Source organism: Scyliorhinus torazame, chromosome 5 (assembly GCF_047496885.1).
Source record: "Scyliorhinus torazame isolate Kashiwa2021f chromosome 5, sScyTor2.1, whole genome shotgun sequence".
NCBI lineage: Eukaryota > Metazoa > Chordata > Chondrichthyes > Carcharhiniformes > Scyliorhinidae > Scyliorhinus > Scyliorhinus torazame.
The window spans coordinates 159,869,793-159,894,109 of NC_092711.1; the positions used below are offsets into that span (position 1 = coordinate 159,869,793).

The 24,317-nt window shown below is 46.6% G+C and overlaps 1 long non-coding RNA gene across 1 annotated transcript; it reads left to right on the top strand.

Moving 5' to 3' along the window:
* The first annotated feature begins 1,493 nt into the window (after nt 1-1,493).
* LOC140422227 (uncharacterized) lies at nt 1,494-9,054 on the top strand. Its single transcript, XR_011947327.1, has 2 exons — nt 1,494-1,575; nt 4,773-9,054. It is a non-coding gene; the product is annotated as an uncharacterized lncRNA (long non-coding RNA).
* Nucleotides 9,055-24,317: the final 15,263 nt, after the last annotated feature.

The window sequence follows — 24,317 nt, forward strand, 5'->3', positions numbered from 1 at the left end:
CTCAGCACTGCACTAGAGGGCAGCCGTGGGTTTTGTTCTCCAGTCCTGATTGAGAAATGAGCCCAGAACCTTTGGAACTCAGAGCAAGGAGTGTTATCCACTGAGCCCAGACAGACAGTGAAGGTGAAGACGACTGGGAGGAATCGTATGTGGAGCATCAAAACCGTCACAGGCCAGGTGGACCTTATGGCCTGTTTATTTGATGTCAATTCTATGTCATTGCACTCAGTGGAACATTTCAGACTTGGAGTTGTTGATTTCACTCCAATGGGTTTGTTTGGGTGCGATGCTGAAAGTGAACTGTTTTATTGTAAAATAATTTCAGCTGAGAGTCCCTGAATGAATGTGGAGAGATCACAAACTGCAGTTCTTAAAAAGACACTGATCACCCAGCAATCAGCAGACCCAACTGAACTACCGGAAGGACATGAAACAGGGTGTGCAATTCAAATTTGGTTCATTTGACCTAAATCCAGAATTTTAAACTCCATTTCAGTTACACGGGTCCCTAACATCAGCAAAAATAAGCCCCAACCTTCAGCATCAATAAGGTTTGGTACAGCAACAACAGCAGAATCATTCATCGTCTCAAACAATAAATCTGTGTCCCAATCTCTACCTCCTCCCTGCTGGTTGTAACACTACTTCATCCCACTATCCTCCTCCTGATTTTCCCTCAATTCTCCTCCCCTGAAGGTGCTGACTCTCGGTTTCAGTTTCACATTCACCTATTCCCGCCCCAATATGTCACCCACGTGTAAGGTGTCCTGGAGTCAGCCACTGGTTATTTCACAGAATTTACAGTGCAGAAGGAGGCCATTCGGCCCATCGAGTCTGCACCAGCTCTTGGAAAGAGCACCCTACCCAAGGTCAACACCTCCACCCTATCCCCATAACCCAGTAACCCCACCCAACACTAAGGGCAATTTTGGACACTAAGGGGCAATTTATCATAGCCAAGCCACCTAACCTGCACATCTTTGGACTGTGGGAGGAAACCGGAGCACCCGGAGGAAACCCACGCACACACGGGGAGGATGTGCAGACTCCGCACAGGCAGTGACCCAAGCCGGAATCGAACCTGGGACCCTGGAGCTGTGAAGCAATTGTGCTAACCACAATGCTACCGTGCTGTCTAAATCTTTACACCTGAAGTTAACAAACTGTTCTGCAAAGCGAGATGTCACAGTCAAATCCAGTGACTGTGTCAGGGTTGGGCCACTGCTCCCTCCCGTACCTCCATTTTTCATCCCAGTCCCGGGGTTTGGAGATTGGGCTCCAGATGAGTAATGGCGGTCGCAGTTCCCACAATTCCCTGCACTGTGGAAACGGCTCTATCCGCCGCGTCGGTCGGCGGCCCGGGACTACGCAGGACCAAGGGAGAGGGGAAGCTGCGTATGTGCGGGGAAGAGTCAGCAACCTGACCTTCCTGCAAAGGTGTTGCCCAATGGGAAAAATTGGAGGACCGGAAGGACTCTGGTCCTCCAGTTGGTCCTCCAGTCAATCAGTGCGCGGGATTTGCATGAATGAAAATTGAGCTTCACAGACGGAAACTGCCTCCTGTCTCCAACATCTGTGAGTAACTCTTTTATTGTCGTCACAATTATCAACGCAGACCCATTTACAAGGCTGCAGGCCTCATTACACTTCACATTAACGATTAAACACACTTCAAATTGACGATTAAACAGTCACTGAACACGAAACAGCTGCAAGGCACAAGGCCCAATTACATTTCACAATGTCATTGAACACAAACAGCTGCAAGGCGCAGGGCCGAAATACGTTTCCAGATACCAATTAACCAGTCACTTATCACAACCAGCCGCAAGGCACAGGCCCGACGTGTAGTTCAGGTAACAATCGAACAGTCACATAACACGAACAGTCGTGAGGCACAAGGCCACGAAACCAAACGACCGTTCCAAAAGCAAGAAGGAACAGGTAACCACAAAACACAAGTACATCGAGGCAACGACCCCTGAACACATACACAAGCAGTCGCGAGGCACAAGGCCCCGAAACCAAACGACCACTCCAAAAGAAACAAAGAAGAAAAGAAAAGAAACAAAACCCAAAAGTACAACACACGACACAGGCACATTTCAAGGTAACGACTCTAAACACAAAAGACAAGCAGTCGCGAGGCACAAGGCCCCGATACAATACGGCCGCTCCAGTTACAATACGGCCGCTCCAGTTACAAATATGACCCACAGGGCCTCGATTCATTTTAACAGTATCATATCAAAAACCCAATCACCAGGCACCAGGCCTTAATTCACCCCAGAAAAGATTTAACAGGATAGAATCTATCACCGAACACTAATCCCTGCTCACCCACCCCCGTTCACCCCGCCCTGCAGCCGACACCCCGGGGGAAAGGCCCCTCCTCGCTAAGAGCACAGACCTCCGGAGAGCCAGACCCGGGCGCGGCGGAGGAGAGAGGGTTCCCCCCTCCTGGACTCGCCCGAGGGCACAGGACCATTCGGAGGGAGAGCAGTTTCGCACCAACTAGCGTTCCACCAAAATTTCTAAATACCATTTCAGGGAGACCCGAAATGAGTTAAATGTCATAGGCTGCGAAATAAAACGAAAGCAAAGAAAACAAAAAAACAAATCCCTTAGTACACATAGAAAAGTCTATAAAAAGAGTCCATTAATTTTGCACGTTCCACTTCATGACCCCGGCACTCCAGCCGAAATTTCACAATGAACAACATGTCCTCAAAGTCCTCCAATGGCAGCGGCCAGAGTCGCTCCAATGTTGGCAACAGTAGACAACGGGGATGAAAGTCCCAGAGTCAGTCCCAACCGCCCACAGGGCGTCCAGGGGGGCCGAACCCCCGTAGACCCCAGGAACGGCAGCAACCCACCCCGGGCTGCAGGCCGCGGGCCACCCATCGGGTATCCACTCCCGGTTCCGACCCGCCACTTCCAGCAGCCTATCCAGCTGCCATCCTTCCTCCATTCCTTCGTCCTCCATTGGGCGAACTCAAACCCGCCGACAGCAAACCTCGCAGTCCGAAGCAGCGTCTCCGCAGCTCAACCGCTGACTTGAAACACGACTGGTCGCAGTACTCCGAAACCGGTCTTCTCCCCTTCCCTCAGGGACCAGGAGCAATGGGCGCCGAGTTGCTGTTTCACCCCATCCAGGAAGCTCCCAGAGGCGGCCTGCCTTTCGAATCGGCCCGGGGGCGGACACCAAGCTCGCACACAACCGCCCAAGCCTCCTCCACTTTTCACCCCAGGAGTTTGGACAGTGTCGGCCGTAGCTCCCACAATCCCCCGCGCTGGGGAACCCGCTCTATCCGCCGCACGGGCGGGTGATCAGGTACTGCGCATGTCCAAGGGTGAGGGGAAGCTGCGCATGTGTGGAGGAAAGCCCAGCCCCTGACCTTCCTGTGAGGTGTTGGCTAATGGATAGAGTTAGGACCGGAAGGACGCTGGTCCTCCAATCAGCGCGAGCTTTATGTGAAAGGAGATTGGGCTTCACACAGACTGAAACGCCCTCCTGTCTCCATCATCTGTGAGTAAAACACTTTCTTTTCTCATTCTCACCTTCAATTGGTCACTTGCAGCAACTGAAGGGAAAGGAAGTGAATCAGGGAGGGTGCAGACTCTGCAAAGCTTGGCCCAGGTCTCTCTCTCTCTTAAAGACATTGACATCCTTTGCTCCCTCAGCTTGACACATTTATTTGTTTGGCTAAAAGGATGGTCTCTTTCCTAATGTTCACAATTCACGGGCTGATTTCCCGAGGAGATGACTGACATTTAAAGGGTCAGTAAATTAATATCAGACAGAGATATGTCTAGTGTTATATAATACAGATTAGATATATTGATGGTTCTGTAATAAAGTACATTTAATATTATTTCTAGTTGTGTAATATTGTACTGTAGAGGGCAGCACCGTGGCGCAGTGGTTAGCACTGCTGCCTTCCGACATTGGGGACCCGGGTTTGGTCCCAGCCCTTGGGTCACTGTCCGTGTGGAGTTTGCACATTCTCCCGTGTCTGCGTGGGTCTCACCCCCATAAACCCAGAAAGATGTGCAGGATAGGTGAATTGACCACGCTAAATTGCCCCTTGATTGGAAAAAATTAATCGGGTACTCTGAATTTAAAAAATTTAAAATACATGTATTGTACTGTAGCTACATTATATATTTCCAATCATCTCTTTCCTCGGAGGGTTGTTTGTCTCTGGATTTCTCTTCCACTGGGATCAGTGAAATTGAATATTTTCAAGTATGAGTTCTACCAATTTCTGATTGACAAGGGAGTCGAGGGTTATGGGGAACAGGCAGGAAAATTAAGAATTCTCTCCCCCAGAAGAGTGTGGAGCCTCAGTCATTAAGGATTTGCAAGATAGAGATTGATAGGTTTCTAGATATTAAAGATATTAAGGGATATGGGGCATAGTGCGGGAAAATGGTGCTTATGTAGATCAGCCAATGATCTCATTGAATGGCTGAGCTGGTCCGAAGGGATGAATGGCCGATTGCAGCTCCTATTTCTTATGAACCTCTCGGTCCGAGAGATGTAGTGGTCAGCGTGGATGTGTTGATCAGCCTAAATAAGCATCTTCAGGAGAATTGGGAGGGTGAATATTAGATACAGCAGAGTGAGAATGGAGGGAGAGTGTGTGGGATGGAGGTTTACAGCTTTTGGGGAATGAGAGAGGAAAGAATGTTTCATAGAAACTAAAATTGTCTGTTCTGAATTTCTGCCCTGCACTAAATGTGATGTCTGTTGTGAATTCTACTTACAGGATATTAGAAAAGGAGGAATTACAGACAGACATCACAAAACAAAAGTCCAGATCTCACAGAATCACTCGATTATTAGGTTTGTGACTATCAACAGCCTGGAAGGAGAAATGTTTGTCCGCTTCAAAATATTTTAAACATCAGTGTGACTGGAAAGCACTGAGACACACAGGCACCTGAGTGAGAGTGTTCCAGTGCACTGACTGTGGAAAGAGCTTTAACCGATTTCACAACCTGATTAGTCATCGTACCATTCACAGCGGGGAGAAATCATCCACATGTGAGTGGTAAAGGCTTCAACTGCTTGTCCAACCTGCAGAGACATTAGGGCAAGTGTACCATGGAGAAACCGTGGAAATGTGGGGATTGTGAGAAGAGATACAAAGCACCATCAGAGCTGGAAGCTCATCGACGCAGTCACACTGGGGAGAGGCCATTCACCTGCTTTCAATGTGGGACGGGATTCATTCTGCAATCCCACCTGCACAGACATGAGAGAATTCACACTGGGGAAAAGCCATTCACCTGCTCTCAGTGTGGGAAGGGGTTCAGTGATTCAACCACTCTGCAGAGACACCAGCGAGTTCACACTGGGGAGAAGCCATTCACCTGCTCTCAGTGTGGGAAGAGATTTACTCAGTTATCCAGCCTGCGGACACACCAGCGAGTTCACACTGGGGAGAGGCCATTCACCTGCTCTCAATGTGTGAAGGGATTTACTCAATTATCCAGCCTGCAGATACACCAGCGAATTCACACTGGGGAGAGACCATTCATCTGCTCTCAGTGTGAGATGGGATTTTGTGATTCATCGCACCTGCGGAGACACCAACAAGTTCACAAGTGATTACAGGGATTGGATTCTGCTGATTTTGTTTCTGCTCTCAGTTACATCCAGGACTGCATTTCGTTCATCTGACAGTTGGACAATGGGGATGGTCGGAACTTTGCTTTCTGCTGGACTGACCGGTCTGACTAATTTGCCTCCAGTGGGCTGATGCTTTTTGGGCCTTGTTGCGATTTTGGCTTCAAATTGCACATGAACCAGAGTGAAAGGGATCTGGAAGTTCGAAGATAATTATTTCTCATTTCTGTTTGGAAACCCCCAAAGCATGCCATGAAGATGGCTATGGTGTTTTCATGTTTTTTTTAAGTAATTTATCTGGGTGTTTGCACAGAAGGAAACTATCAGCGTGAGAGGCACTTTGTCTGAGGTGGACTGAGAAACTACAATAAATGGTATGTTCGGAGATAGGCAGTAGCTAATATTTAAGGAATTATTACATATTTACCAAGGGGTCAGTTAGCACAGCTAGCTGGCCGTCTGTTTCGTGATGTGGCACAATGCCAACAGCGTGGCTTCACCCCCGTAGCGGCTTTGGTTATCCATGAAAGCCCAGCCTTGTCAACATTGCCCCGCAACTGAGGTGTGGTGACCCTCAGTTTAAATCATCACCAGTCAGCTCTCTCTCTCTCTCAAAAGGGAGAGCAGCCTATGATCTTTTGGGAATTTTAGCGACTTTAAATTCAAATATTTACATCAAATATAGATACCTTTCAGAAACAAAACTCAAACAGGAACAGCAAGCGTGGCTACAGGAAAGTTAAAGATTCCTTTTGATCAAAGGAAGGGATCCATAAACTGGACAAAATAGTAGTCAGCCTGAGGTTTCGGGGGCAGCGCGGTGGCACATTGGTTAGCACTGCTGCCTCACGGCACCGAGATCTCAGGTTCGATACTGGCTCTGGGTCACTATCTGTGGAGTTTACACATTCTCCCGTATTTCCGTGGGTTTCATCCCCACAACCCAAAGATGTGCAGGCTAGGTGGATTGGCCATGCTAAATTGCCCCTTAATTGGAAAAATGAATTGGGTACTCTAACTTTAACTTTAAAAAAATAAAAGCCTGAGGTTTCGGAAATTGTTTAGAATTCAGCTAAGGAGGATCAAGAAACTGATCAAGAGAAAATAGAATATGAGAGCAAACTGGTGAGAAACATAAATACCGCCTGGAAAAGCTCCTATAGGAATGTGAAAAGGAAAAGATTAGCAAAGACCAATGTGGGTCCAGTCCAGGCAGTGACAGGAGAGTTTATAATGGAGAATAAGGAAATGGCAGAGAAACTAAACAATGTGTGTCTGTCTTCATGGAGGAAGACACATTAATTGTCCAACGGGTCTAGTGAGCACGAGGGACTGAAAGAGGTTAGAATTGGTGAAAAAATAATATTGGAGAAATTAATGTGATTGAAAGTTAATAAATCCCCAAAAGCTGATGCTCCACATCCCAGAGTATTGAAAGAGGTGGCTGTAGAGATAGTGGATATATTGGTGATCATCTTTCAACATTTCAACATTCTATAGATTCTGGAACGGTTCCTGCAGATTGGAAGGTGGTAATTGTAACCCCAATATTTAAGGAGGGAGAGAGAAAACGGGGAACCACAGACCCATTAGCCTGACATCAGTAGGAGGGAAAATGCTACAATCTATTATAAAGGATGTGATAAGGTACGAATTAGGAGCAGCAGTAGGCCACCCGGCCCCTCGAATGGCCTACTGCTGCCCCATTTCATCTGATTGTAGTATTTTTGTGAATCTTTGTTGCACCTTCTCCAAGGCCTCTATTTCCTTTTCCTAAATGGCGATCACAAATGTTGACAGTACTGCCTGTGTAATCTAACCCTGGTTCTAAACAAGTTTAACGTATTGAATAATTTGATCCCTCGAAAATGGAACCTTACTTTGGGGCCCCACACTTTCGGAAAGATGTGAAGTTCTCAGAGAGGGTGCAGAGGAGATATACGAGAATGGCACCTGGGATGAGGGACGTCAGTTAATTGGAGAGACTGGAGCAGATGACATTTCTCTCTATAGATCTATCCCTTTTCATTTATATCCTTCAGGTGCCCCTCCACCTTCCTTTGGGAAACATTCCAATGTCTCTGCTTCGAATCCACTCATAGGAAGTGGATTCCTGGTATTTACCACTTTTCGTTAAGTGCAAATGAGGTTCAGAAAGCACAGAAGGAGCCCAATCCACCCCTCGTGCCCATGCTGACTCTGAACATTATACATAACAAGGTCAAGGAAGCCATTTTTAACTCTAATATGTGACAGGAACTTTATTTCAAAAGGTAACACTGTATCAACCTAAATGCTTGAATAAGCTGCATAGCAACAGAAATTGTTTAAACTAAGAATTTATTTTATCATTTTGATCAGCTACACAATATTATGTTTTGTCCAATCTGGCATCAAGTATAAGGCAGATACTTCAGTCCAATCACGATGAGTAAGAAAGAAAGCTATTGTCTTCCAAACTTGTCTTTTTGAATCAGTGGATCTTGTAGTAACCAAATGTATTAATTAAAGATTACTGTACTAATTAGCTAATTAGCAACCTGTCACTAACAGATGATTGAATAAGTACTCAGCCTTAATTGAGATACAATTAATGAATCAGTAATTATAGTAAAAGGCTGAGTTTTATTTGCTGTAAACATATAAAACCTTAATTGCTGTGTATGTAAAGAATGTACAATGAAGTGGGTGGCATGGTGGTGCAGTGGTTAGCACTACTGCCTCACGGTGCCGAGGACCCGGGTTCGATCCCCGCTCCGGGTCACTGTCTGCATGGGTCTCACCCCCACAACCCAAAAGATGTGCAGGGTAGGTGGATTTGCCACGCTAAACTGTCCCTGAATTGGAAAAAAAAGAATTGGATACTCTAAATTTATTTTTAAAAAGAATGTGCAATGAAGATAAATGTACTGGCAAGAGAGACCTTCAAGCTCTGATTAGTCTCAACATTGGAAACTGTCTGAATAATGGGATTGTATAGAATCAGATAAAGGGATAGTATGAAACAGTTCTATTGTATTCCTGTCTGAGATAATGAGAAAAGGTTGTGTCAGTAACTTGGGGATCCAATTCAATTAATCCAGTGACCAAATTGACCAATGGTCATGTAACAACAGGCCCAACTCTGATGTGAGGTAATGGTCACTTTGGGGATAAAAGTAGAGGTTCTGAAGGTCTACCTTGCTGGCCAAGTACTGAAGACTCCCGAGGGCGAGTTCCAAGCAAATTACTGTCAAAGAAGGAGCCAGACTCTCGAGGCTGAATTCCACAAGAATTACTGTCAAAGAAGGAGCCAGAGAGAGGGTTACGCTTCTACAGACTGATCACCCGCATGAAGTTGTAAATAGTCAATTTCTTAAAGTTGTTCAGTAAACCTTTTTCATTTAATAAACTTCTTTTAAAATTTTCTATCCAGAGAATTCTGCCTTTGCCTTAATTGTTTAAAGTTTTGTCTGACCCAAAGTGAATTTATTAAATGGTAAGTTGGGGGTGGCTGAATCAGTTAAGTTCCATAAAACAAGATCAGATGACAGAAGTCTTCAATTTAAAAACTTTCATTTCTATAGCGCCTTCCACAACCACTGGATGTCCCATAGTGCTTTGCAACCAATGGAGTGCTTTTTGAAAAACTCTTTATTTTTATTTTCTCACGGCACACAGAAACAAAAGGTTAAAATGGTTCGAATTGTCCACATCAATCATTGGCATTGTTGACAGAAATATAAAAGACACAGTATAACGAAGACACTTTTACTTTTGAGAATCAAGTTACACGCACAGACAGGTGTCGATACAGCAGATAAACAAGAGTTTGATGATGATAACTGGTCCGTATAAAAGTTGCTTCCTTACATCGAGCATCAGTGAAAAATGACCACGGAAATAGATGGGAAAACACGTTTTTTTTTTTAAAAGGCAAATAAAATGTATATAATGAGTGGGGCTGGGTTGGGGGCTCTCTGTGGTTTAATTCATATGAATAATCCCGTTACTGGCAATCACCTTTGAAATAATGTTTGGCTCTGGGAGCGGAATGCATGCGGGATTCTGTCCATCTCAAATCGCTCTCTGACTTCGGATCACCAAGTTTCACAGGTTGGGGGAATGGATTTCAGCTATTTGAAGACAACACCCTTCATGACAGCAAAACTTGTAAAAGATTGTGTTGTTTTCTTCTTTCCATCCCTTCTGGAATTGTCCCTCACAGAGCAGCTGGAGGGGGGTCTGTGGGATGTCCATGTGCAATACCTCAGCCAATGTTTTGAATATCTTATCCCAATCTCTCTCAAATTTGGCCACGATCAGCATGTGTGGAAGTAATGATTTCCTGCAGTCTTTCCAGTAACTACTTATAGAGGAGGAACCAATTCTTACAGTAATATGTGGTCTTCTGAAGTAGCTCGGAATGAGCTTCCATTTATATTCCCTCAGGATATTTGGGTCGGTGACGAGATTGGTCTCAGGACAAGTTTGATCCCAGTCTTCCACTGGTATCTCCTGTTGCAGTTCAACTGCTGCAAGCGCTGGAAACCATCCTGTTAAACAGGCCCAAAATGGGGAAAAATGTTTCTTTTCCATGAAATTGCCCCCTTCATGTTTGCAAAAAAAATGTTGTGTCTGTATGTATGCTAAAAATGTTAATATTTGTAAGGCCAAATTCCCCTCTGATCTGCTCAAAAGATTTTGGAGTATCTGCTGAAATATCTGGTGAAGGTGAGGCAATATTCAGACCATTTCTTAAAAAGTCCTTATCGTGCATGGAGAGTATTAAATATTTTATAGACCCAATGGTGGTCAGAGCCGAGATTGAACCAGGTAAATCAAATGATTTCTGAATTTCTTTCCAAATATTGTTAGTCAATCTGGCATTTACTCATTCTGCAATCGTTTAAGCTGTTACCCAGAAATGGCAGTGCTGTTAATGGAAGTTGGGATGCAGGTTTCTCCAGGTTCAGCCACCGTGTGTCTACGCTGTCTGTTAACCAAGCTGTCACAGATTATAGTTGAGCTGCCTAAAAACAGGAGATCAGACAATGTAGCAAATTGAATGTAGATTCTGGAATCTGAATTAGTAACATCTGGAACAGGGACAACAATCTGGGGAGGACATTCATCCGAATACCTTCAATCCGTCCTAACAGAGAGAGTGGTCGGCTCAGCCACCCATCCAGATCACTCTTCATATGGTTAATGATACGAGTGTAATTTGCTCCATATATTCTATCGATTGTTGGTGGGACAAGAATACTGAGATATTTAGTGCCCGACTGAGCCATTTAAAGGCACTTTGTGTCTCAATATGGTTGGGATTTGTCCACCTATTTCCGTTGCTTCAATTTTTTTAACATTAACTTTATAACCTGAGTCACAGCCTATCTTTTAAATACTCTCTTTCATAGAAAATATGGATGTTGCAGGATCTAATAAGTAAAGCAGGACGTCATCAGCATAGAATGACAATTTGTGCTTTTCTTCTCCAGCTGGAACCTCTGTATGTCCGTCTTGTTTCTCACCATTTGGGTTAAGGGTTTTATACATAAGTGAACAGAAGAAGGGGACAGAGGCCAACCCGGTCTTGTCCCCCTCTATCGCCCAAAGACTTCAGCAATATGACTGTTCACATGAACAGAGGCCTGTGGATTTGAATAGAGGATCTGGACCCATCTCACAAAGTTGAGTCCAAACTCCAGGCTGGTGTAAAGTCTGAAATAGGTACACCCATGATATTTGATCAAATGTCTTTTCAGCGTCTAAAGATAAGATCATGGCCTCAACCCCATTCCCTTGGACATGAGTCATGATGTTATGGAGCCTGTGGAGATTGTCTCCAGAGTAACACCCGTTATCAATCCAGTTTGGTCTGGATGTATAACCTGTTATTATCCTGTTTATGGGCCAGTATTGTTGTTAGAACCTTCAGGATACAATTAAGTTATGATATGGGGCGATGTGACCCACACTCTGTTGGGTCTCTCCCCTCCTTATGAATGACTGTTATAATTGCATCTCTCCATGAAGGAGCCAATGATCCAGTTTCTAATGAGTGACGATAGGCCTGCTGAAGTAAAGGTGGATGTATGTCTTTAACGGTCTTATAAAATTTGTTTATGTAGCCACCCAGGCCAGTGCTTGCATTTTAAAAGAAAAATTTAGAGGACCTAATTATTTTTTTCCAATTAAGGGGCAATTTAGCCTGATGCACGAGAGGAAAATAATATCTAGTTTGCCCAGGATCTGCCCAGCTTACTGTGGTCTGACAAATGTGTTTCTTGTAAAAATGCAGTTTTGAAATGAAAATCGCTTATTGTCACGAGTAGGCTTCAATGAAGTTACTGTGAAAAGCCCCTAGTCGCCACATTCCGGCACCTGTTCGGGGAGGCTGGTACGGGAATCGAACCGTGCTGCTGGCCTGCCTTGGTCTGCTTTAAAAGCCAGCGATTTAGCCCAGTGTGCTAAACCAGCCCCTTGCAGCCGAGATGTTTCAACTGACAGAGCATCTTTTTTCTCTCAATGGGTTTATGTCACCCTTTCACATATTTTTTTTAAATTTAGAGTATGCAATTAATTTAACATTTTCATCTGGAGCTGAGAAATTTCACCACAAATGATCTCGGGGGTGAATTAGCATCTGACGGCTTTTGTTACAGTGATCTGTGAGCCCACTCTAGTTGCAGTGGGAAATCGATCGGGAGTTTAAGCACGTTCTTGAGAAAGCTTTCGACCCAGCGGATAATGTCCCGCCTACTGAGTTTTCTGGCACCTCATAAATTCACAGGTTGTTCCATCTCATGAAATGTTCGAGGTTCTGACATCTGTCCTCTAACCGTCTGTCTCTCTGGTGTAAATAAGAAAGGAGCCTGTATCTGTGAATGTTACTATCGTTAACCGTACTAATTCTGTTCTCAGGCTCCACTACCCTCTTTCCCAAACCGCTGACAGCTTGTTCCAGTATTGAGACTGAATTTTTCATTGTCCCAAGGGTGTCACTAATGTCTTTTCTGAATTTTCTCAGCTCAGTCAGGATAGTCTCAGCTCAGACTTCTCCAGACCTGAATGAGGTGTTGGGACAGGCCCGTTGCTGCCATGTGGAGAGGGGCTGCGGATCCTCGCTTCGTTATTTCTGTCATCCTGAAGCATTTTCCATTCATCTCTCTTCCATCTTGTACTTTGTCTCATTCTGTGTCTATATCTACACTCGATAAGTATTTATGGGTGATTTAATTAGTGGATGGAGGTGGATTCTTGTTGGGGGTGAATGGAACAGCATTCAGCAGGCAGCCATTGGGTTCTCCAGCTTCCTCTGGTCTGTAATCACTTGTGAACTCGCTGGTGTGTCAGCAGATGGGATGATTGAGTGAATCCCTTCCCACAGCCAGAGCAGATGAACGGCTTCTCACCGGTGTGAAATCGCTGGTGTCTCTGCAGGCTGCATAACTGACTGAATCCCTTCCCACACACAGAGCAGATGAATGGCCTCTCCGCAGTGTGAACTCGCTGGTGTCTCCGCAGGTGAGATGAATTAATGAATGCTTTTCCACACTCAGTGCAGGTGAACAGTCTCTCCCCAGTGTGAACCCGTCGGTGTATCAGTAAATTGGATGAATGACTGAATCCCTTCCCACACTCAGGACAGGTGAACAGCCTCTCCCCAGTGTGAACTCTTCGGTGTGTCAGCAAGCCGGATGAATTAATAGATCCCTTACCACACTCAGGACAGGTGAATGGCCTCTCCCCAGTGTGAACCCGTCGGTGTATCAGTAAATTTGATGAATGACTGAATCCCTTCCCACACTCAGGACAGGTGAACGGCCTTCTCCTAGTGTGAAGTTGCAAGTGCTTCAGGAAATTGGATGAATTAATGAAACCCTTCTCACACTCGGAGCAGGTGAACGGTCTCTCCCCAGTGTGAATGCTTTGATGAATTTCCAGCACAGAACAGGGATCTGAATCCCTTTCCACAGTCACCACGGTTTCTCCATGGTGTGGGTCTGACTGTGTCTCTCCAGGTTGGACAACCAAGCCTCATGCACACACAGAACACGTGTACGGTCTCTCCCTGCTGTGATTGGGATGCTGTTTTTTCTGGCAGTGCAACTGGTAAAATCTCGTTCTACGGACAGTGCACTGGGACACAGTCACTTTGGGTGTGTGCATCTTGGTGTTTTTCCAGTTATACTGATGTTTAAAATATTTTGAAACGCTTAGAATGCACAAACATTTCTCTTTCTCGATTCAAAGGCCGATGATATCCAGGTCCTGATGCAACGATGACTTTGGCAGATCTTGACTCAACATCCAATCTAATGTCCTGTAAAATAGAATAGAATAGAACATTACAGCGCAGTACAGGCCCTTCGGCCCTCGATGTTGCGCCAACCTGTGAAACCAATCTAAAGTCCATCTACGTTATTCTATTATCATCCATATGTTTATCCAATGACCATTTAAATGCCTTTAATGTTGGCGAGTCCACTGCTGTTGCAGGCAGGGCATTCCACGCCCTTACTACTCTCTGAGTAAAGAACCTACCTATGACATCTGTCCTATATCTACCTCCCCTCAATTTAAATCTATGTCCCCTCATGCTAGCCATCACCATCTGAGGAAAAAGGCTCTCACTGTCTACCCCATCTAATCCTCTGATCATTTTGTATGCCTCTATTAAGTCACCTCTTAACCTTCTCTCTAACGAAAACAGCCTCAAGTCCCTCAGCCTTTCCTCATAAGATCTTCCCTCCATACCAGGCAACATCCTGGTAAATCTCCTCTGCACCCTTTCCAATGCTTCCACAACCTTCCTTTAATGCGGCGACCAGAACTGCACACAATACTCCAAATGCGGCCACACCAGCGTTTTGTACAGATGCAACATGACCTCACGGCTCTGAAACTCAATCCCTCTACCAATAACAGCTAACACACTGTACACATTATAACAACCCTATCAACCTGGGTGGCAACTTTCAGGGATCTATATACATGGACACCGAGATCTCTCTGCTCATCTACACCACCAAGAATCTTACCATTAGCCCAGTACTCTGTATTCCTGTTATTCCTTCCAAAATGAATCACCTCATACTTTTCTGCATTAAACTCCATTTGCCACTTCTCTGCCCAGCTCTGCAGCTTATCTATGTCCCTCTGTAAACTGCAACATCCTTCCGCATTGTCCACAACTCCACCGACTTTAGTGTCATCCGCAAATTTACTCACCCATCCTTCTACGCCCTCCTCCAGGTCATTTATAAAAATAACAAACAGCAGTGACCCCAAAACAGATCCTTGTAGTACACCACTAGTAACTGAACTCCAGGCTGAACATTTCACATTAACCACCACCCTCTGCCTTCTTACAGCTAGCCAATTCATGGCCTCTGCACTGACCATAGCTATGCAAAAAATTTTTTAACTAACAATTCTAAGGGCGCTATGTCAGACAGGGACATGCATTACAAAACAATAAACTGGGAACCTCTAACTTATTCTTAATACACTACACTCACTTAAACATTCCATTATCCTACCTTCCTCAATCATACAACAAAATCATAGCATTTCATACACAGTGTTTCCTGGCTTGGCAGTCAAGCTCAGGATCATACAATTTGCACATGAAAAGTTCTTTACATTTCTTTATTTACAATAAACGCAAGTGAATGCACTTTATTATAGATCGCGGGGGTCGGGGGTCTGGTCGTAACCAAAAATAGGGGATCTGATCCTATATACCGGGGTTCGAGCGCGGTAGTTTCTCCTTCTCCATTTCCATAGACGCGTAGTCTGCACTATGCAGCAGAGTATCGCTAATGCTAGTAAAGTTTCTATCACCTAGGACAGAGAGTACCAGGTTATAAACCTGGCACACCAAGATGCTGTAGTGTCACTGGTGACTGGGCTCTGGGTACTGCGGGAAAGTGAACATTAACGGCTGGGGGGCTTGAAGTCATGGAGTTCGCGTTCACGCGCAACCAAATGTTCAAAATCATGAGGATGATCCACTTGAAGGAAGTCCTCATGGCTCTTTTTCCTTTTCTTTCTTTGTCTTCTCCGGTCCTGGAGCTTCTGGAGTTCTGTGGAAACAAGCATAGTGTCTGTAACCATCTTTGTTTAATATCTTGTACGCTAGTGTGTCTGTCCTTTGGTGCCAATTATTCCCTTTATAATTGGTCACTATGTGTGACTCCCTCATTTTTTTTCAAAAACAAATTTTAGGAGAAGACACACTTCCCAATGATGAACCAGTGCGAGCCGTCTCGCAAACTGTGCAATTTACCTCCAAATGTTTCAGGATGTAAATAGCAGATGGTCGGCAACGTAAGGGTTACCTAAACAAAACAAAGCTTTTTGAACGAAAATGCCAAAATGAGGTGCGTGTGGGCCGCGACGGGTAAGAGTTGGATGGAGTCCCCGGGTGGGAGGGCTACCAATGCCGTGTCTCTCCTACCCGAGCGTAGTTGACCAGAGGGGGGTTCCCAAGCAGGGCGGGACCCAGGCCGTTTCTCCACTGCCTGAGCAACCGACAAGAACGGGCAAAAAATGTAGTCATCGTGGTGGGGCTGCCGTAGTGGTTCTTTCCTTTGAACCAGAAGGGCAGTTATGAACGGTGTAGCGCACAAAGACTCCATGAGACGAATATAGTGAAGTCGATGAGGCTTTATTAAGCGTGTCTGTTCCCCAGCAGCCCGATAGTAAACTGGCATGCGGGGGAAGACACCGGCTTCTTATACTTCGCCTTCAGGGCGGAGCTTGAGGTCAACGGCCAACCAGGACCCGGGATCTGTCAGCCAATGACATTCGGGCTTCCAGTCCCACATGACCCCCAATACATACTACCACAAACGGGCATCTGGTTCCTTAACAAGTGTCTGCAGACAAGCTAGTTCCTCTGAACTAGTGTCTGGCCACAGTGAGTCTCTGTAGGCAAGTCCTCCGAGGTTTCGGCCGAATAGGCGTGGGGCAGTGAGAAAGAAAATTCTCCTGTCGGACATACAACATTTAACAAACTTACAAACAACATAAAACATTCTGCAGGTTCCATCAGAAAGGACACCACTTCTCCCAAGCGGTTCCTTTAAAACATCATCTGGACACCTCAGTTCTCGGTTGCGAACAGGGTCGCAAAGGGGTTCTCGGTTTGGGAGTCAGACCTAAGGTCGTCCTCTTCTCCCGGGTGACAAACTCTGGAGTGGATCAGGGCTGAAAGGGCTACCTGGTGTGAGTTGGGGTGGCTCTCGTCGTTGCGGACGAGTCGGAACGGGTTATTTCGGTGCCAATAGTTGGTGTCTAGTTGGGTGGGGACGAAATCGGGGTCGTCGGTGTAGTTCGGTGGTCTGTGGTGAGGTTTATTTAGGAAAGTGATCATGAAGGGATCACTCGGATCATAGTCGGAGTCGGTGGGTGTGGATCCGGTTGTATGGGGATAGTAGGGATGCGTGCTGTGGCTATCGTCCGAGTCACAGTCGCTGTCTCTGCTGCTGCAGTCTGTGGGCGTTCCGGGGCGGAGTGTATATTTCGGGGGTGGAGTCGAGGTCGAGTCCGTGGCTGGGCTGGACGTGGTGGGGGATGGTAGGGTTACGTTGGCTGTGGGCGGGGCGTGGTGTGCTGCGTCGAGCATGACGCGGTGTGCGTGGTTCGACTGTGTTCCATATGCCTTCAGCTGGTTTATATGGAACCACGCAGTCTTACCGTTGGGGTATTTTATTTTATAAACGGAAGGGCTTACTTAATCCGCAATGGAATACGGACACGAGTATTTTGGTGACAGGAATGTGCTGGGGTTATATACAGAAAGCATAACTTGCTATCCTATACTGTACTCAGTCGCATGCACTGTCTTCTCGAAACAAGCCTTGCTCTGTTTCTTTCTGGTGCCCAATTTTACTGCGGCTGCTAGCTGAGCCGTTTTAACATTTGCAACAATTGCTCCACGGCTTTCACGTGTGTGAGGGTCGTCACTTCGGGGCTGGTCAGGTCCAAACCTAACAAATATTCTGTGCCTTGCATGGGGCATCCGGTCATGAGGGTGTGTGGTGTGCAACCTGTGGTGGTAGAAATAGTGTTACGCAAAAACATCAGCGCAAAAGGGAGGACTGAGTCCCAAGTGGTGTTGTTCTGCTGGACCATTTTTCTGAGGGTGGATTTTAGGGTCCGATTCATGCGCTCCACGATACCACTCGACTGTGTGTGGTGTGCTATGTGGAATTTTTGGGTGATGCCAAATATCGTGAGGACGTTCTGCATGACACATCCCGTAAAATGGGAACCTTGGTCTGATTCAATGCTGCGGGGGAGTCCCCATCTTGTAATCATGTGGTGGGTCAAAGTCTTGGCTGTGGTTTTTGCAGTGTTTGTGCGGGCTGGGAATGCTTCCACCCATTTTGTAAATGTGTCAATTACCACAAGTACATATTTATAGCCATTCCTGCAAGGGGGCAATGGTCCTATAAAATCAATCTGGAGGTTAGTCCAGGGGCCATTAACGGGTCGGGTGTGGTTGAGTTGAGCCTTTTTGGCATATCTGTCCGGATTATTCTGGGCACAGATAAGACAATTCTCTATATAATGGTTTACATCATCCTTTAAATTCAGCCATCAACAAAGCTGCTTGAGATGGGCTGTAGTGGGATCGATTCCCTGATGTGATGTCCATGACCGTCATGGAACAAACAAATCAGTTGATTCCTGTCCTGTTCAGGAACCACATAAAGGGTGTCTTTTAACACCACACCGTCATGTGTGGTCAGTGCATTTTTGAACCTCTCGTAGGGTGCTGGATACTTTCCTTTTACAATCTCCTTGAGATTGCTGTCCTGCTTCTGGGCCTCTACTAGATCCTCGATCTTTGTCTGTGAGACCTGAACTGCACTCACTGGCGTGCTTTCGGGGGGGTTTCCAAAAATATCCATGCCTGGAACCTGCCTTAGCCAGTGCATCGGCGTTTACATTTCCAGGGGGGAGGAACGATGGTGACTGCGGCCTTTGATTATCCCAAAAGTCCTGTTCTGGGCTCTTTCTGAAATATGACGGAGCAATATGACGGAGGGGAGGGGTTTTCCGTCTGCGGAAACAAATCCTCTTGCTTTCCACAGGGGCAGGAATTCCGTGAGGCTGTTGCAGACATAGAGGCTATCTGAGTATATGTCTGCTGGGCTGGGGAAGGAATCTGGGTGTTCCACTATATACGCGATGGCCGCGAGCTCTGCTGCCTGCGCGCCTAAGTGGCCTGGGAGTTTTAACGATATTTCCTCAAGGGCGCATCCCTGCATGTCCTTGACATAGATACCGCAACCTGTTATGCGCTTCCCATCCAAGACTGTGGAAGATCCGTCCACATAGATCTTTATGGGCTCACACGTGTCCATGTGCTGGGGGCTCTGGGTTGAATTACCTATCTTTCTGGGGGGTGTTTTGGTGTGAAGAGATAATCTCACATTCATGGGGATTTCTGGGGTACTGTAAGTTGTCGGCTAAGTAGGTGTGCGTCTTTGTCCTTTTAACTGTGATGTCCCGTCCCTGCAAGGGAAGGGTCCATCTCGCTGCTCTAATCTGGCTTACCGTGCCGTCCTTGAGTCGTCTGTCCAGTAAAAGTTGGGTGGGGGTGTGTTCGGTGAGAATTGTGATGGGGTTCAGTCCGGTAATATAGGAAAAATACTGAACTGCCCAAAATACTGCGAGCAGGTGCCTCTCACAGGCTGAAAATCCCTGCTCCACAGCATCTAAAATTCTGGATGCGTAAGCTACGGGCCTTAACTGGTCGTGCCGTTCCTGGAGGAGCACGGCTGAAAGGGTGCAGTCTGTGGTTGCTAGCTCTATTGTGTAACGGGAAAACGGATCTGGAACTTGTAGTGCGGGAGCGGCTATGAGTGCCTGTTTTAAAGAATCCACAGCATCCGTATGCTGCGGAAGCCATTCCCAGGGGGCTCCTTTCTTTAGGAGGTCTGAGCGGGGCGCTGCCTTACTGGCGAAACCATCAATGTGGTTTCGGCAGTAGCCAACCAGTCCTAAAAACGACCAGAGGGCTGAAACGTTCTGGGGAAGGGGCAATTTAGCGATCGAGTCAATTCTTTTATGCTCGATCTTGCGTTTACCATGTGTGATAATTGTTCCCAAATAATTGTTGGAAGATTTTTTCTTCCAAAATCTGGGTCTTTTTGGGGTTGACTTTACAACCGATTGAGTGTAAGAGTTCCAGGAGTTCGGACAGAAGCTCGATGTGCTCTTCCTTGGTGTCTGTCTACAATAGTAGGTCATCTACATACTGTACCAGACATTCGGGGCAAGAGAATTTGGCTAAACCATTTGCCAGCTGTCGGTGGAAAATGGAGGGGGAGTTGTGGAAGCCTTGTGGCAGGCATGTCCACGTGTACTGCTGTGCTTTAAAAGTGAAGGTAAATTTGCACTGGCACGCCTTTGCCAATGGAATGGACCAGAATCCATTACTGACGTCCAAACCCGTGAAGAACCGGGAATTGAGTCCCTGCTTGAGCATGGTCTCGGGACTTGTTGCTGCTGTGGGGGCTGCTGCGGGGGTGACTTTGTTGAGTTCCCGGTACTCAATGGTCAGTCGCCATGATCCATCAGGCTTTCTCACTGGCCAAATCGGGGCATTATTAGTGGAGGCTACTGATCTAAGTACGCCCTGCTCTAATAAGCTGTCTATTATCTTGGAGATTTCTCCCTCTGCCTCTTGGGGAAATCCGTACTGTTTTGGGGGTCTAGGGTCAGGTCCTGTTACTTGTACGGAGCCAGTCATCCATCCACAGTCGTGCTTGTGGGTCGCGAATGCTGCCCTGTTATTTTGCAGAACTGCCCTAACCTGCTTGTCCGTACTAAGCGTGGTCGGGTTGAACTAAAATTCGCCTACGGCGCTAATTTTGTTCATGTACTCTCCTATGTTGTGCGTTGCGGGGGCTCTTTCGGATTTTGCCATCTTCCAGACACACTGGTTGACTGGATCGAATGAAAGATTATGGGAATTCATGAAATCAATTCCCAGGATGTGTTCTGCTGTGTGGGGCAGGTCAACTAAAACCACGGGGCGCTTGGTGGTGATGTTACCGATTTGAATGGGTACAGGGGCTGTGATGTGTCCCTGCTGTGAGTGGCCTGTAAAGCCACTGAGGGTGATAGTGACTGTAGTGGGCCACGTGTCTTTTTGGAACATGGTGGAGGAATTTATTGCGGTGCGGGACCCTCCTGTGTCCCATAGAAATTCGATGGGCTGCCCCCGAATTTTTGCTGCAACTCCCGGTCATCAGGACCTATCCCAAAGGGTGTCGCAGACCCAACTGGGGGAGCCCGTACACCGTCAGTCCGTTCCGGTCAAGTCCGTCTGATCTGAACGCTATGATTGTGCTCTGTCTTTTTCTTAATCAGAGTGCCCGTCTGCTGGGCTCTCTGTGGCTTTTTAGGGGCATTGCACTCTTTTGCGAAGTGTCCCAACTGTCCACAGTTGTAACACTCCTGTGACTTGGGTGGGGGGCTGTTCTTTCCCTCATTCACCCATGCGGGGTTCTGGTGTGTTTTTACTGCCTGCATATCTGCGCCGGCCTGCTTTTCCTCGCTATTCTTAACTGCGGGTTTACTTTGAACAGATTGCTCCCAAGCGCGGGACAATCTTTTCACTACCCACTTCTCGTTATGGGCCTCCTCTGAGGGATCATAACTCGTACAAGCGTTCTGTCCTGTTTCTGTGGCATGGGAGATAAGCGTGCAGGTCCATTTGGCCATGTTGTCTGGGGACAAATGGGCACGGTCTAAGTCTCCAAAGACTGCTGCAAAGTGAATCCACAGGCGTCCAGCGAACGCTGTGGGGTGCTCGGATTTCTTTTGCCTATATTTGTTGAGGCCATCTATGGGGTCACCCCGGTTATACCCAATCGCATCCAGGATCGCGGTATGCATTTCTGCAAGGGTGCCTCCTCCTACATTCTGTGGGTAGGGAAGGGCTGCTGCTACTGACGGGTCTAAACTTAAAACGGTGAGCTTTACATGCTCTCGCTCATCCAGGCCGTACATGGTCGCCTGATGCTTAACTGTGGTAAAGAAATGGTGGGGGTCTGAGGTGGGGAGGAACGGTGTGATCTTCTCACATGCGTCCCGTAATTGGGTCACTGTTAAGGGGGTGGAATATAGAAATTCCGCATCGTCCGATGTGGCTGTGTGGTGTGTGGTGACTGGGTTCATCGGAGCGTGAAGTATCTGCTGTGTGGGGGGTTGGGGCGCTTTTCTCTTTTGGGACTTTCCCTGCACACATGTTCCCTGAGCATATCTCTGCGCTGTTTCATTCAACTCTTCCCAATCAGAGCCGTCTTCCTGATCTAATTTTTCCCCAAAGGTTTCCTGAACACCTTTTTGAACAGAACGCAGCGATTGCAGCTCTGCAATCTGCTTCCAGCACTTTGCATGGTCTAACGTGCTTTGTCTTTGTTCTGTGGTGGCAGCATGGAGTGCTCTTAATGCTGCCTTGAGGTCACTACACTGTTTCTGTAATGTCTCTACCTGTTTTTCCGTTTCTTCTCGTACCAGGACTGCACGTTGCGTGTCCTGATATAAGCCTTTTCGTATTGAGACTGGAAGCTGCTTAAGTGCGCCAGACAAGACTGGTGAGCCCTTTTGGCATCATCGACCTCTACATCTTTAGCTGCCAATTTCCTTCCCAAGTCTAAATTCTCCTTTTCCACCTCGCTTACATCGACCTTACTCATTCAATGTATGCCCTCAACTTCTTTCTGGAGCATCCTAACGACCTCCTCTGTGCCTCGCAATTGTGCCAAGCAGGACACGATTGCCATCGGCTTGCGAGCTTTCCCTAAGCTCTTTTTGTGGATCTCGCTCAGGTTCTCCCACCAAGTATGTCCTATACTCCCGGGACCTGATTCCTCGTTGTCACAGAATTCATTCCAAAGGGGCCATCCTTTCCCTTTGAGATATTTCCTGATCTCTTCCTCCCAAATGGGACATTGTCCCACTCTACTGCTGTTGGTCGCTGCAACCGCAAATTCCTTTTCGGTTCATTAGGTGCTGCATTGCCTGCATTGCCATCTTTCCTATCCGAATGCTTCTTCTAAATTTGGAACAGGGGAGCTAAGGCGGTGCTGTAAATATGGGTACGGCTTTCGCTACTTTCCGATGTACAAACTTCCGACAGTTTTGACTCAACAAAAATCTATCAGTTTTACCTTATAGCCCTGTTAGTTACGCATGCATACACACACTTCTGAATTATGAGTATTGATCAGAACTACTTGAACACTTGTGGTTTTCTGTTTCCAATTGGATCTCTAATTCAAAATATTGGGTTCTCCCGGAGTGGTTTTCCACTTCTAGATCTGGTCCCGTCAGGATGTCGCCAAATAATGTTGCTAACTTTTGCCTTAGTTTAATTGCTCTGTTCTATCACCTTTGCTCTTGAGTCGCCAGGTATCTTTCTGATATCGCCACGTGGTTCAAGTCCGAGTAATGATCAATAATCCAATACACCGCTGAGTAAGATTTAAATCAAAGCACATTTATTATACACAGTAATCACTACTCATGCATAAATTCTACGTCTAAGCTACTTCCAACAACTAACAGTCCAATACTTAACTTGGAACTGGCCCACCAGGTCAGGGAAACGAATGGCCTTTCGTTCGGGTTCTGAGCCTGCGGGATACGAAGCTGGTACAGATTGAAAGCTAGGAGCGCCTATCTCGTTGCGAGCGTTGAAGTAAGACTTACTGGATGTGTCAGCGGTGGCTGGACCGGTCACTGTCAAGGGTTGGTTCGCGTTGCTGAGTGACCCGGTCCAAAAGAAGAAAAAGAAGCAGAAGGGCCGATTTGAACTTGGGCTTGATTCTTATCATAGATTATCATAGAATTTACAGTGCAGAAGGAGGCCATTCGGCCAATCGAGTCTGCACCGGCTCTTGGAAAGAGCACCTTACCCAAGGTCAACACCTCCACCCTATCCCCATAACCCAGTAACTCCACCCAACACTAAGGGCAATTTTGGACACTAAGGGCAATTTTTTATCATGGCCAATCCACCTAACCTGCACATCTTTGGACTGTGGGAGGAAACCGGAGCACCCGGAGGAAACCCACACATGGGTTTATAGTCCCCAGGAGCTTCCCGCCTTTCGGGGCGGACCCTGTACCTGGTTCCAAGTGATTGGACTTTGTCCCAATCACTTGGTTCGATTTTCTCCAATGCTGGAGCGATTCCTTGATCGATGGGCGGTCTTGAGGTGGTCGTTCACCTCCCTTTGTGTAGGCTTCTACTGGCGCCGACTAGTCTGGGTTGGCTTTGTGTGTCTAAATGTTGCATATTGTTCCCGGGGATTGTTCATTAATATGCAGATGGCTGGTGTTCTGTTGTGCTGATGGTTACTGGTATCGATCTTGTCTGGCCTTCCCAGAGGTGAATACACAGTTAACCTGCAGCTGCTCGTTTCTGACCTGTTGGCTGATTTTCCCATCAGCCTTTGCCGTTCGCCATTTTAATCGGGAGTTAGACATTCTAATTCGGGAGTTAGCCATTTTAACTGGCTGCACCTTCCCACAGGCCCCGCATTTCCATGGTTTGTCTATGGTGTGGATGTCCTTGTGTCTCTCCAGGTTGGATGATTTCACACCTGTAGGTCTCAAATTTCCCATAAAAAGAGTTTATAAACATCATCATTGTCAATACCGAATA